Source organism: Mustela nivalis, assembly GCF_964662115.1.
Source record: "Mustela nivalis genome assembly, chromosome: 3".
NCBI lineage: Eukaryota > Metazoa > Chordata > Mammalia > Carnivora > Mustelidae > Mustela > Mustela nivalis.
Genome location: NC_139022.1, coordinates 146,943,667 through 146,958,554, shown reverse-complemented (window position 1 = coordinate 146,958,554; position 14,888 = coordinate 146,943,667). Strand labels below are relative to the sequence as shown.

At 46.4% G+C, this 14,888-nt stretch overlaps 1 long non-coding RNA gene and 1 pseudogene across 2 annotated transcripts; both read right to left on the bottom strand.

Moving 5' to 3' along the window:
- Positions 1-3,785: 3,785 nt before the first annotated feature.
- On the bottom strand, positions 3,786-4,182 carry LOC309861367 (large ribosomal subunit protein eL39 pseudogene; annotated as a pseudogene). The gene has a single exon. The product of its transcript is annotated as a large ribosomal subunit protein eL39 pseudogene (transcript).
- Positions 4,183-8,858: 4,676 nt separating this feature from the next.
- On the bottom strand, positions 8,859-12,466 carry LOC309861874. The gene is made up of 3 exons (XR_014310264.1): positions 12,337-12,466; positions 10,457-10,534; positions 8,859-10,091 (listed from the first exon to the last, which is right to left on the bottom strand). It is a non-coding gene; the product is annotated as an uncharacterized lncRNA (long non-coding RNA).
- Positions 12,467-14,888: the final 2,422 nt, after the last annotated feature.

Here is a 14,888-nt window from a genome sequence, read left to right as displayed (position 1 = left end):
CGCCCCTCCCCTCCCCTCCATCCCTCCTCCCCTCCCCTCCGCTCCCCTGCAGTCCCGGCGGTTCCTTCCAGTCCCCACTCGGGTTTCCCGCAGCGCTTTCGCCGGCCGCTCAGCAGAGCTTCCTTCTCTTGTGCAGCACCGCTCCAGGCCAGGAGCACTTGGTGTCCAGTTCGCGTGGGTGGTAGGTGCTCCCTTCGTGGGGTGGGGTGGGTCCTCGGGCAGTCTGGGCTGCGGCAGCTGGTTGTCGCGCTCTGGGCTGCGGCAGCTGGTTGTCGCGCTCTCGCCGCCCCGCATTTGCCCCACGCAGGCATTTTGTTAGCACTTTTGCCAGGAGCACGGCGTCCCTGTTTTTGTGTCACTGAGCGCATTTGCACCAAGTCGGCCTTTTCTTGGCACCACTACTCCTTCAAGCCAAAAGTTTCTGGGTGCCCGCGGTGCTAATTCCTGGGATGGGCTGTTTCTTGGTCGCAGCTCTGTCGTTCCTCCAAGCCGAGTGGCTCTTGCTAGCCACACGCTGGGAGGTGGCGTGAGCACTAGAGCACTCTCACGGGCGGAGGGAAGAGTGAACCGGCCTTTCTGGGTCCCAGCACCGCTAGCGGAGCCATCGCGCTGTTCGTGGGTCTTGGAGCGGCAGGACCTCTGCTCACCCAGGCTGCATCCCCTGGTCCGCTCCGTCGCAAAAAGTGCAGACCAGTGCCCAGAGAGAGCCTGGCATGGCAGGTAGGACCTTCGGCGGCCGCGCCCCTCGCAGTCCGCGGTCGCTGACCCGGGCTTATTCCCCCCACCTGGCCCCCAGGGCGCGCCGCCGCGTTGCCAGCGGTTTTCCCGGTCTAGGAGCCTTGACGTTTCTGCTCGTGGCTTCTGCTGTATCTTCCTCTTTAAAATGAATATCATTTACAATAAAAATTCTCCGTTTCCTGACGGGAAAAAAAAAGTTTACCTTCATGTCTCTTTGCAAAATGCACCTCCTTGTCTTTTTCAGTATAATTAGAATTATCAAAGGCGGGGAGGAGTGTTTGGGGGGGTAGTGTTTGTTTGGGGGGTTTTGTTTGTTTTTGCTTTAGCTGTAAGTACCAGGGTCGTGGCTGTGGGTGGAAGTGTGGAATGTGTAAGGAGAAAGCAAGGCTCCCCTAACACCTGAGGGCCTAGACTGACTAAGCTTTAAGAAGTGTGTTCCCTGGCTTTTCTTTTATATGAAAGATTTTATTTTACTCTAGAGGCGGAGGAAGAGGCAGAGAGAGTGAAGGAATCTCAAGCTGACTCCTTGCTAACCATTGAGCAAATGCACGGCTGGATCTCAGGACCCTGAGATCAGGACCTGAGCCAAACCAAGAACTTGGTGCTTAACCCACTAAGCGCCCCAGTTGCCCCCTCCCCTGGCTTTTGAATGTTCCCTAAAGAGGGGCAGGTTTAGGGGTGAGCATAACCATTAACAAAAGTTGCTGCCACACTGTAGGCTTCCAAAAAAAAAAAAAAAAAAAGTGACCCTTAACATCTGAGTAGATCCAGTAGAATGCAAGTGGTGGAGAGACCTTAACCTGCGGAAAGACCCCACTTGATATCCCCTAGCCTTTTCTTAGGGTTAAAGACCCCATCTGTTCCAGGTAGACTGACAAGGTGTTACTTTATTCCAAAGTCTGACCACTATGAAATAGCAGTTTTGCTATTTCAGATCAAAGGGAATTCTTCCTCATATCTGCACGTAGTCTTAGCTTATGAAAGATATGGCTGAGAAAATACTACCTGAGAAAGGGAAAAACAACCTCAAAAATCAAAGAACTGCAGGGCACCTGGGTGGCTCAGTGGATTAAAGCCTCTGCTTTTGGCTCAGGTCATGATCCTAGGGCCTGGGATGGAGCCTTGCATTGGGCTCTCTGCTCAGCAGGGAGCCTGCCTCAACACCTCCCCCCCCCCACTTGTGATCTCTGTCTGTCAAATAAATAAATAAATTTTTAAAAAAATCAAAGAATTGGGTGGTGCTAAGTTCTATACCTTTGTGTTGTCAGGAGATGGCCTGGAGCCCACAGGTAAGCATTGGTGTTCTTTCATATAAAGTTTCACAGAACACTAACATCAGAGAAGTCCACTCACTGCCAACGATGGATCAGTACAAAAATAAAACTACTTTGTAATCATATTACCCTAACCACAAAAATGTTCCCTGTTTAACAGAAATGGGCAGACTCACCTCAGAATAGCTACTGGGGGAGACAGCCATGGATTACCTGATGTATTCACCTGAGAACTCTGGAGATGATGGATGGACCTGTAAGTAATCTGAAGTTCAGAGGCATGACATTATAGGATGGCTTATAAAGTGCAATGGAAAAGTTGTTTAACCTTTACAGTGATTTGTTATTATAAAGGGGAGGGGAGTTCCAGATGGCAGGGAATTGGGTGCAAGTGATTATATTATTTTATTTTGGGAAGATGACAAATTTCATTTATGATTGAAGCATTTAAAGAAATAACCTAAGTTAAGTTTTGCTTATGTTCATGAAACAGGCTAGATTGAGTTTTGCTCATGTGACTGAAATGGTTCTATCTGCTGGCGGGGGGTGGGCTTCAAGCCTAGTCTCCACTTGAATTTATATGAACCACAGAGAACCCCAAATATCCAAAGCAATTCTGAGGGGAAAGAACAAAGCTGGAGGCATCCTACTTCCTGATTTTAACTATACTCAAAAGATACGAAAAATTAAAAATTAATAAGCTAATAAAAATAACATGGTGCTAGTATAAATGTCGACACATAGATCAATAGAACAGAATAGAGAGCTCAAACTAATATTAGATAAGGGAGCCAAGAGCACCCAATTGGGAAAGGATAGTCTCTTCTATAAATGGTTTTGGAAAAAACTGGATGATCATGTGCAGAACAATGAAATTCGACCCCTACCTTATACCACTCACAAAAATTAACTCAAAATGAATCAAAGACTATATTACATTATTATAGTCATAATCTTTAGTATATTAACTATAAATTTTTCCCCTGTGGTTACCATGACTCTTACATAAAATATCTTAACCCACTTGAAACTGATAACATCCTATTTTGAACTGATAACAAGTTAACTTTAATAGCATTCCCAAACTTTACACTTTTACTTTCCCTCACATTTTAAGTTATTGATAATTATATTTTATATATTTTCTATTGCATATCCAATAACAGATTATTATAGTCATGGGTTTAATACATTTGTTTTAAAACTTTTTAAAAAGTGATTTTATTTATTTATCTGAGAGAAAGAGAGAGCCTGAGTAGGGGGGAGAAGGAAGGGAGAGGCAGGCTCCCCACTGAGCGGGAGGCCTGATGAGGTCTCAACCCCAGGATTCTGGGATCACTCCAGAGCCAAAGGTGGATGCACAACTGACTGAGCCACCCAGAAGCTCCTGCTTTTAAACTTATAAACTACAGTTGTAATAATGTAAGAACCACCAATACCATATTACAGATTTAACCTTATTATCATTACCAGTGAGTTTTATATTACTGCCTATGCTTTTACGATGTTAATTAGTATCCTTTTAATTCTACTCAAAGAACTCTCTATACCATTACTTGGGAAACAAGTCTAGTGGTAGGGAATCACCTCAGCTTTTATTTATTTGGGAAAGTCTTTATCTCACCTTCATTTCTGAATGACAGCTTTTCCAGGTATAGAATTCTTGGTTGACAGTTTTTAATTTCAATATTTTAAATATATCATCCCATTTTCTCCTGGCATGAAGAGTTTTCTTTTTTTTTCTTTTCTTTTCTTTTTTTTTTTTTTTACAGCTCAAAGGCCTCACGTTTATTACCAAACCAACCCACTGGTGCAGAGCTATAGTAACAGAAAAATCTTTCGCTGATAAATGGTATCTATTGGCCAGGCAGAAAGGTGTTTACAGGGTGATGGAATAGAACACATGATCCTCAAGTAGCTTAATTAAATACGTGGTGCCAATTAGGTGTGTCATCGCGTGATGTGGGACGCCTTAGAGACCCAGCTTGGTTCTCCTCCAGTGCCTCCTCTTGGAGTTGTACCTGATTTTATTACCAGTTTTCATCTGAATCCACTGGGGAATGGGACGATTCTGCTTTTGTTTCTTGGCCAGGAATCGCTTGATCCTGAAAGTCTTGTGAGAAGACATGGTCAATTAACAGCGTGCAGCACACAGCAGGATGGCGGCCATGAAGAGTTTTCTATTCAGAACTCTGCCAGTGGTCTCATTGGGATTCTCTTCTGTGCAACTTGACTCTTTTTGTTTCAGTAGAGATAAAACTGATAAACAACATGACATTAGTTTCATGTGTACAATGTGCTTTGATCCTTGTAAATATTAGGAAATGATCACCACAATAAGTCTCATTAACCATTACCACACATAGTACAATATTTTTTCTTCTGATAGGAACTTTTATAATTTACTTTCTTAGTAATTTTCAGATACAAAGTACCCTTTATCCACTATAATCAACATGTTCTACATTACATCCCATGACTTATCTATTTTATCACGGCAAGCTTGTACCTCGAGCCCATCTTTGCCCATTCTGCCCCCCTTCCACCCCTGCCTCTGGCAATGACCAGCCTGTTGTATCTATGAGTTGTAGCTGTTTAGTTTTGTTTCAGATTCCACAATTTTGTGAGATCGTACGGTATTTGTCTTTCTCTGACTTATTTGTCCCTGCACAGTGTGAATGTGGTGTTGTGCTTACGAATCAGCCAGACCCAACCTCAAGGCACACTAGGACCAAGAATACAACCCTAGGGAGCATCTGTCAACCTCTGAATTTGAAAGTAGTGCCTCCCAAAAGGAGGAAGCCATCCCCGCACTGCTGGCCAAGGTGCTACAGAAATCCCAGGTGGGTAAGGGAGAACCAGTGGGATGAAACTGTGGATCCCCCAGGGCACCCCTGGTCCATAGTCAACTCAGTCTGGAGCCCACACAGTTGAGATTCAAAGGCTCACACCCACCAAAAAGTGAAATAAGAGGTGAAAATCATAAATGGAACAAATATGCATTCAAACAAGAAACCACTATCCCAGTATATCTGAAGACTTCCCCAGAAGTTGAACAAACCCAAGTCCTAATGCAAAGGACAGCTTGAAGGAAGAGCTTTCCCAGTGCTGGAACACAACACAGATCCTCGCCAATGTGACTGGGGTCCAGTTGAATCCTGTGAGAAAACTCCAAGAAATGGAGGGCAAGAGTCTTCCTGGGCCAACGCCTGGAATAAACATGGGAAGATCCCAGGAGTGTTTTCATGTCTTCCTTTAGATAGATCTTGTATGTGTGTAGAATCCTTAACTTGCTCTTGTCATTTAAAGCTAAGAAATATTGTCAGTTAAAGCTAAGAGATAATCGTTGTCACTTATCTCACTTGATTGCCTTCGGGTATCACCTCTCTCACACGTAGCCCACGCCCTGCAGCCCTGCACATAAATCTATATCCTGTTTGTAATCATATCTTGTGGAAGGTATAAAAGAAGTGATTGTAAGAAATAAAGATGTCTACTGATCATCAGTCGGTAGTCCCCCATCATTTCAGCTCCAGTCACCAGGATCCCCACCTCTCCAAGGTGACACCCAGTGTAAATTAAACCAACTTTTAGGAAGACAAGAAACACCAAGCAAAGTCCTGTGTTTTTAGATACAGCAAGGAGGAAGATCCTGTTTTCACCCGTATACAAAGAATCCCTAGGGTTAGCAAGCAAACAAAGATCAATTCTGGTTTTCAGAGATTGGTAGGACCAAGAAATCCTTTTTACCATGTACAGTGAATTCTACAGAGGAAGTGAAGACACAGTACAAAGTTTAATCCTGATTTCCTACAACTGGCAGAAGAAAGAAATCACTTTACCCACGTATTTTGACTTCTAAGGGATGGAGATAAAGGAACAAAGCTAAGTCGGACTTTTTAAGATATTACTAGCAGGAAGATATGTTCACCAGTGCACGATGACTTCCACTCAGATGGCAAATGCAAAAAAATTAAATTGTGATCTCCCAGAACTTGTGAAGAGAAATAACTATTTTCCTCCACTGCACACTAACTTCTAAATAGTCAGGAAAAAGGAAAAACTCAAAGTTGATTTTTTTTTTAATTTAAGTAGGCACCACACCCAACATGAGCCCAGTGTGGGCCTTGAACTAACAACACTGAGAGAGAGAGACCTAAGAGTCTAATGCTTAGAACGAGCTGCCCACTGGCCCTCAAGATTCTACTTTTAAACATACTGCTAGTAGGAAGGTATGGTGTTTACCAGTATACAACTGATGTGGGAAACAGTTATTAAAATAGAAAAAAGTTGGGGCGCGTTGGTGGCTCAGTGGGTTAAGCCGCTGCCTTTGGCTCAGGGTCCTGGGATCGAGTCCCGCATCGGGCTCTCTGCTCAGCGGGGAGCCTGCTTCCTCCTCCTCTCTCTCTCTCTCTCTGCCTGCCTCTCTGCCTACTTGTGATCTGTCAAATAAATAAATAAAATTTTTAAAAAATAGAAAAAAGTCATTAATTTCCTTACTATCTAAAGCCCACTGACAAGTCCTTGAAACAGAGTAACATTCCTCTAGAGACTCAACTGCCTCCACCTCAATACTTCGCTAAGGGCAAAAGACAATCCTAGCCTGACCATCCCCCACCCCCAACCTGGATCCTATATGTCTACTTTAACATATGAAAATTCCTTTGGAGGGTACCTGGGTGGCTCAGTGGGTTAAGCCACTGCCTTCGGCTCAGGTCATGATCTCAGGGTCCTGGGATCGAGTCCCGTGTTGGGCTCTCTGCTCAGCAGGGAGCCTGCTTCCCTCTCTCTCTCTGCCTGCCTCTCCACCTACTTGTGACCTCTCTCTGTCAAATAAATAAATAAAATCTTTTAAAAATACATTTAAAAAAATTCCTTTGGAGACTTCCTTTATCTCTAAACCATCCAAGATACATGCTGGCAATCATCCCCAAGCATATGGCCCACCGATATATATCTGAAGGGTCTCATGACTAAGGTTTTACTAGATGGTAATAAATGACCTTTTCCCAACAAGAGCTAGCCCTTCAAGATCCTGGAAACCCTGCTTCCAAAATTCTTTACTTATGCTAGTCCTGACCCCATCCATCCCAGCTTACAAGTATATAATGGACCACTCCTCACAACCCTGGGGCAGCAACTCTTTCTGCCCACGGGTCCTGTCCCTGTGCTTTAATAAACCACCATTTTGCACCAAAGATGTCTCAAGAATTCTTTTTTGGTCATCAGCTCCAGACCTCACCCCACTAAAACTCACTTATATTCTTTTCCCCCCCTTACTTATATTCTAAACTTCATCACAACAACTTCCACTGAGGTGGCAAATATAAACAAAATTAAATCGTGATGTGCCAGAATCATTTTCCCCACTGTACACCAACTTCTTGAATGTGAGGAAAAATAAACATGTCCATGTGGTAGTTTTTATGATATTGCTATCAATATTGGGCAAAATATGATATTGCTATCAATTTATGATATTGCTATCAATATTGTGTTCACTAGTATAGAATGACTTCCACAGAGGTGGCAAAAATAAAGAGTTAAATCGTGATCTCCCAGCACTTGTGAGAAAAAAAAATTGTTTCCCACTGTACACCAATTTCTTGAATGTTAAGAAATATAAACAAGTCCATGTGGTATTTTTCATGATATTGCTAAAAGAAAGGTATGTAGGTATTAATTTTTTATAAACATATATTTTTATCCCCAGGGGTACAGGTCTGTGAATCGCCAGGTTTACACAGTTCACAGCACTCACCAAAGCACATACCCTCCCCAATGTCCATAACCCCACCCTCTTTCTCCCAACCCCCCTCCCTCCAGCAATACCAGAACTTCTGAGAAGAAATAAATTGCTTTCTCCCCACTCTACACTGACTTCTAAATGTGAGGAAAAGTAAACAAGTCCATTTGGTAATTTTTATGACATTGCTAGCAGAAAGATACTGTGTTCACCAGTACACAATGACTTCTCCAGAGATGGCAAATACAGAGTTAAATTGTGATACCCCAGAACTTGTGAGAAAGAAATCGTTTCCCCCCACTGTGTGCCAACTTGTTCAATGTGAAGCAAATTGCTAGCAGAAAGATATCGTGTTCACCAGTATACAACGACTTACACTGCAGTGGCAAAAATAAACAAAGTTAAATCGTGACATCCCAGAACTTGTAAGGAGAAAGTAATCAATCATTTTCCCCCACTGTACACCAACTTCTTGAATGTGAAGAAAAATAAACAAGTCCATGTGGTAATTTCTATGAGATTGTTAGCAGAAAGTTATCCTGTTCACCAGTGTACAATGACTTCCATTGAGGTGGCAAATACAAACAAAATCGTGATATCCCAGAACTTGAGGAGAAAGAAATCTTTGCTCCCCCACCATACACCGACTTCTTAAATGTGAAGGAAAATAAACAAGTTCATGTGGTAATTTTTATAGTATTGCTAGCAAGAAGATACCGTGTTCACCAGTATACAATGACTTCCACTGAGGTGGCCAATATAAACAAAACTAAATCTTGATTTCCCAGGACTGACTAGGAGAAAGAAATCAACTTGCTTCTGTGTACACCTACTTTGGAAGTGAAGAAACAGGAAGAAAGCTAAGTCATACTTTTTTTTTTTTAAGATTTTATTTACTTGACAGATAGAGATCACAATTAGGCAGAGAGGCAGGCAGACAGAGAAGGAAGCAGGTTCCGTGCTGAGCAGGGAGCCCGATGTGGGGCTCCATCCCAGGACCCTGGGATCATGACCCAAACCTAAGGCAGAGGCTAAACCACTGAGCCACCCAGGCGCCCCTAAGTCATACTTCTTAATGTGGACTATATAAAAAACCTGAGTGTAGTCAGCAACCAGTAAGAAAAAGGAGAAACTTCACCCGAGAAGCAGCACTGGACATTGAACTCTGAAGTCACATCTTAATCCGTTTTTATTCACGAGTCACAGATGACAATCTCTTCCTGAGGGAAGATAGAAAAAGGCTCCTGCCCCAATCTCAGGACTCCTTAGACCCAAAGATGCAGGGGCAGCAGCTGTAATACAGGCTGTGCGGGGTGTAAGGGGCACCCTCCAGGCAGCCTGAGAACACCTGGATGTGCCTCCCGCAGGCAGGGAGGGGAGGTCCGTGGTGCTCCTGTTCCGGAGGATGCCCCACTGTCAGGTGTCCCCATCCAGCGGTGTGTGGCCAGGAGGGGCATCCTGGTGGAGGGAAGCTGCTGGTGGGTGAGTGGCTTGGGTGCCTCTCCAGGGTCCATCTCTCCTGCAAATGCCTCTGGGTTCATCTGTGTCCTGGACCAGAGGCTCGCAGTGGGCAGAACAGGCTTTGGTTCCAAGTTGCTCTGGACTCCAGACAGACTTCATTTTGCCGGTAGACCCCCTTGAAGCCACCAGCAAGACTGGAAAGCAGTCCCAAATCCAAACCATCACCGCGGCCTGGGACTCTATCCCAGCACAGAATAGAAAGGGAGCAGGTGAAGCCCAGAATCTTCTGAGCACAGCACAGACGGAGGCTGGGGCTCCAGTGGCACCTCAGCCCCTTTCACATGGCCAAGAACATGCTGCTCCATCGTGGAAGAGGCCTCTGACAGGGAAGATGAGGTTGCACAGATGAGGCTGGCAAAGCCTGCAGCAGTGCCACAGCCTGGGTATTAGTGTTCTCCTGGGCTTGTTGATGGAGGCAAGGTAGAAGTCATGGCACCCCATAGTAACAAGTCAGTAGACAAAAATGAAACAGGATACCATTGTAGAGGACACCCAGAACCCAAGCCGGAGGTCCTCTTCCCATTACCAAAACAAAGCAGAAAGAAAACAAACCAAAATGAAATGGAAAAATAAGCGCAATGTACAGAAACTAACCCAACAAAGAAAATATATGATATTAAAGACAAGAAGAGGAAGTTCCAAACCCGCTGGCCTCACCTGTGGTCACTCAACGATGGGCAGGCCAGCTCAGGAAGAGCAGCTGTGCTGGGACTGAGAAAGAGATGTCACAGAGAACGCTGGGGTCCTGAGCCGGAGAAACTGTTTAGCAGGCACTAGGACTGGTGCCCAAACCAAGACTGGTCAGAGTGAAGCTACAAGCCATAAAGCAGACACAAGTGCTCCTTAAGTCTGGCAGAAGCCCTGGTGCAGCCTACAAGAAGCCCAGAGACCCAGCACCCGCCCGGCTGAGATGGAGCTTTGGCCTCTGGCTTATAGGTGAATGCAAACTGGCAGGCAGCTGAGCGGTGAAAAGCTCAAGGAAATAAGTAGAATACACAATAGAGTGAAATCCAGTAAATAACAAATAAGCATTCAAAAAACTGCCAGAATGTATGGAGAAATCAAAAGACGGTGGTGGTAACCCTTGTCAACACCAAAGAAAATCAGCACGCTTGGATTTCAAAGGAAAATACACTTCAGGGAAATTTAACGGAGCAAATACTTCCAAAGAACTCACCCAAGGAAAGAAATTGCAGACATGCTAACCGGTGCTGTCCTGTGGTTATGGTATTCCTGCCAGCAGAATCCGGTGTTCCTTACACACAAACCGAGAGGAAGGAGGACTAAGAAATGACTAAGCTGGTATTTTTCACACCTAAAAAAAATCTCATCAGCCCCGGGGGGCAGGGACTCAACAGTCCCTGCCTTTGCTTGTGAACACAGCATTGCCATGGTTAAGAATTCCACTTCTACTGTGTCATTAAACAAAAACATAGCTAAATCAGGATTGCCTGGAACTTGCTGAGCACAAGAAATCTTTCCAGCTAATGGACACTGATTTCTACTTCTACTGACTCTGTAATAAGAAGTATGATTGGTTTGGAACTTCCTATTGTCAATGGTACTACTAGGAATGACCAAGTAAGCCAACTGTCTCTTGCAGAACAAAAACTTTCCACAGTGAAGAAATTGTTTTCCGCAGTATATACTGATTTTACAGACTTTCTTATAAACAGATGATTGGCTGACCTTGTGTTTCCAACTCCTAACTTACTATGATTTAAGAAATCGCTTTTGCCTATATACATCGACTTTGTTGGCATAGTAAACAGAAATGCCGCTAGATCTAGATTTAAAGAAGTTGCTAAGATGAAGAAATTATTCTTTTCCCATTTATACCAACATTGAAGAAGTGAATCCAGCATTGGTATGATTGAAAAATCGCTTTTGCTAGCACATATCGACTTCTAAGGTCTTACTGACGCAACCATAGCTCAGGCAGAACACCCCAGAGCTTACTCCAAATCAGAAATGGCTTTAGAAAATATACACCGACTTCTGTGAGGCTGACAGTCAAAAGCACTTAAGTCTGAATTTCCAAAAAGTTCCCATGAACAAGAAATTTTTGTAGTCCGCTGCAGTGGACTTCTCCTGGACTTAGTAATAAAAGCTAAGGTAGGGGCGCCTGGGTGGCTCAGTGGGTGAAAGCCTCTGCCTTCAGTTCAGGTCATGATCCCAGAGTCCTAGAATTGAGCCCCACATCGGGCTCTCTGCTCAGCGGAAAGCCTGCTTCCTCCTCTCTCTCTGCCAGTTTCTCTGCCTACTTGTGACCTCTGTCTGTCAGATGAATAAATAAATCTTTTAAAAAATCTGATACCATTAGGGACGCCTGGGTGGCTCAGTTGGTTAAGCAGCTGCCTTCGGCTCGGGTCATGATCCCAGCGTCCTGGGATCGAGTCCCACGTCGGGCTCCTGGGCGGAGAGCCTGCTTCTCCCTCTGCCTCTGCCTGCCATTCTGTCTGCCTGTGCTCGCTCTCTCCCCCTCTCTCTCTCTGATAAATAAATAAAATTTTAAAAAAAAGTAAAAAATCTGATACCATTAAAAAAAAAAAGCTAAGGTAGACTTCGTATTGCCAACAAAACAGAGCAAAGCAAAACTAAACATACTAAAAACTAAACAAAACTAAAACAAAGCAGAGCAAAATTAAATACGACAAAAAAAAAAAATCCGTTTTACCAAGAGACTACGACTTCTATCGGACCTGATAACCAGCATATTTGTTTCCAAACCACAACTTGGTACCCTTGAGAAGTGGCAGGCCTGATAAACCGGTACAGTTTCCTGGAAAATCTGGACATATTTGGTCTTGATCTGAATTCCCCGGATTACCTAGCTATCCCAGGCGTGCGTTTTTTGGACTTACTGAACCGAAAACTTTGGCTCGACTAAAGCGCCTCACACTGTCCTAAGAAATCGCGGAACCCGGACGTGGTCGGACTAAAACCTCCCCACGGCCGGGTTAAATACTGATTCGCCGGGAGTCGTCGTGCGCTTCCTTTTGCACAAAAGTCTGAACACGGCTAAACCCAGGATCCGCCCAAGCCGGGTCCGCGAACCTCCGCAAGCTCAGAAAGCGCGGCCTCGACCGCTCCAGACTTGCTACCGCCAAGAAATGCCGCGCCCCGCTAGTCAAGATCCGCTAAAATGCAGGACGTGCTGATGGCCACGACGTCTGAGCTTCTGGGACTGCCCAGCGGCGCGGTCAGTAACGGTTCTCCGGGCGGAGCGAGGCGACTGCCCTCGTGTCCCCGCTGGGAGAGCGTGCCGGGCCCGACCAGCGAAGGGACGGAGGGAAGCCGCGGGCTGCACCCTCTCGCCGCGCCACCACCAAGACACCTTAAGGTCGGAGCAAGGAGGGACACTGCACCTTCGAAACGGCCGGCCGGGTGGGGAGAGCAGAGAAATGCAGACGGGGCGGTGCGGCCCGGACGAACAGCCGCGCGGCGAAGTCAACGGTGCTGTCCCGCGAAACAGTCCCGCTGTGACCAGTGGGCGGCGCTGCGGCCTACGTGGGCATGGATCCGCGCGGTGACAGACACGCCCGCGGCTCGGAGCTACTGGCCACCGTGCTAAGGGGAAGGCCGGGAAGCGCGACCCGCAGAAAGGCCGGCGCTGGCCGTCCAGGGACAGAGAGCAGGAGAGGCACCCCGCGACCCCGAACTTGGCTCTGGGGTAGTCAGTGGCGCCGGATCCCACCGTCTGGTGGGCGCTGCTGGTGAAAGCAGTGACGAGGGACCCCTGGGTGGCTCAGTGGGTTAAAGCCTCTGCCTTCGGCTCAGGTCATAATCCCGGGGTTCTGGGATCGAGCCCCACATTGGGCTCTCTGCTAGGCAGGGAGCCTGCTCCGCCCACCCCTCCCGCCCCGCTTTGCCTGCCACTCTGTCTACTTGTGATCTCTCTGTCAAATAAATAAATAAAAATCTTAAAGAAAAAAAAATAAGAAAAGGAAAAGCGGTTGCAAGAAGCAGGTGGCTGGGGACAGGAGCGGTGCCGCGGCCAAGGACCGCCTGGCTCGGCGCCAGCCCACGTGCTGGCCCCGTCCCCAGATGCCCTGTTTCCCCGTTCCACTGGGACCTCAAACGAATCCCCCCCCCTCTCCCCAGCTGGGCGAAAAGAGGGGCGATGCCAGCCCCGTGCCTCCAGGGCCACCGCCACCGGGAGAGAGCCAGGCAGGCTGTGCTTGCCAGAAGATGGGATTGCGCACGTCCTGGAGCGCACGGGGGACACCGAACAGAGCTGGGAGGAAGGAGGACCCCAGCAGAGCGGCGCCAGCCCAGGTGGGGTCCGGCATGGGGGGAGGGAGCTGTGCTGCCCCCAACCCGCCGCTGGGCTGGGTGCACCCCAACGTTAGTGATGCAGAGAAAACGTGCTTGGATCCCGCGTGGAGCTCCCCGAGGTTCCCGCGGCTCCCTGGAAGGAGTGGCACGGCTGGGGCACCACCAGCGCCCGCCCAGCGAATGCCTGCGGTGTGGCCAAAACCGACATCGCCTCTCCCAGATCATCTCGCGCTGGCGGAGTAACCACCAGCCCTCACCCAGGAGTTGCGTGGTCGGTGCGAAGACCTTAATTCCGAACCAGGCGTTGCTGCCGCCCACGAACGACCTGAACGTTATGCAGGCACTAGTGCTCCCACTTTCCGTTGTCCAGTCAAGCCGGTCCGTACAAGGAAACCTTTATTTTGTTTTTGTTTTTGTTTTTGTTTTTGTTTTTAGAGGCAAAGCCACGAGGGTCTCCCTGGAACAAATTTCCCTTAAGGAAGAGAGTTCCCGTTAGGCTGAGGGACATTATGACATTATTCTCCCTGAGGAGGCAGTACAGGCAGATTGTCACTCTCACAATTACATTTATACCCCACATTTACACAGCCCCAGTTTTATCTGTCAAGTTCCTAGGCATCATCTAATCCTGTCATTGCACAAAAACTAAACGATACTGGCTATGTTGACCCTATGTGAGAAAATTGAAAAATGCTTATGCTTTTAGAAATTATCAAAAATAGAGTTGCCTTTGTGGCTCAGTCAGTTAAGCCTCTGACTTTTGATCTCTGCTCAGGTCATGATCTCAGGGGCGTGAGATAGAGCCCCACTTTGGACTCTGCTGGGGATGGAGCTTGCTTAAGATTCTCCTTCTCCCTCTGCCTCTCCCTGCCTCTCTTTTAAAAAAGAAAAAGGTAAAAAAAAAAGAAATTATGGGGGCGCCTGGGTGGCTCAGTGGGTTAAGCCTCTGCCTTCGGCTCAGGTCATAATCTCAGGGTCTTGGGATCGCCCCATATTGGGCTCTCTGCTCAGCAGGGAGCCTGCTTCCCCACCTCTCTCTGCTGGCCTCTCTGCCTACTTGTGATCTCTCTCTCTCTCTCTGTCAAATAAGCAATAAGAAAAAACAACGAAATTATGGAATGTATTTATAAATTTGCAAATTTAAAGAGTGAGAGTATAATCCTCAGTTCACAATACTTACTTCTTAGTTTTCCCTAGAAATTAAGATTTCTAAGTGTTAAGAATTGTAAATAATAGATATAATTAAAGCTATTGAAAATAAAGGAATTCCGCATCTTCATAGGAGTTGTTTTCAGTAAGACAAAGTGTGAAGAATGGGGGGGGGGTGTTTT